Genomic DNA, 527 nt, shown 5'->3' on the forward strand with positions numbered 1-527 from the left:
GCTGTGTGAAGACGGAGGATAGAGCGAGTAGAAACAGAGATCCGAATCAAACAGGAATCGGTTTGTTTGTTTGTTTCGGTTCTTTTCGCCGGTCAGTCGCCATTGAAATTGTTAGAAAAAAAATCTATAATTTTTGTCTATTTAATCTCACAAAATCGGAACATGAATAAATTATTTTGTACCCTACTGACACGTTTGTTTTCTATAAAAAAAGACTTTTGTATTCAGATCAAATTAATCAAAACGAGTCCTTCCTCTAAAAATTCTTGAATGTTCACTCTACAATAAATTGTCTCTCTCACTCAGTAACAGCTCTAGGACCCCCACCAGTCAGGCCTCAACTTGGTGCACTCAGTAAACTGTCCTCATCAGCCAAACTGTCATCTGATTTGATTTCTTTTGACTTCCTGCAACCTTTGAAACTACTCTTAAAAGGTAACATAGAAAGTGTCATTAACTGAAGTTCATTTCAGTTCCTCGCTATGATCTTGCCATCGTATTCAAGAACTCCTTGGTCAGTCCGTCTG

Source organism: Hoplias malabaricus, chromosome X2, assembly GCF_029633855.1.
Source record: "Hoplias malabaricus isolate fHopMal1 chromosome X2, fHopMal1.hap1, whole genome shotgun sequence".
In the NCBI taxonomy this organism is placed as follows: domain Eukaryota; kingdom Metazoa; phylum Chordata; class Actinopteri; order Characiformes; family Erythrinidae; genus Hoplias; species Hoplias malabaricus.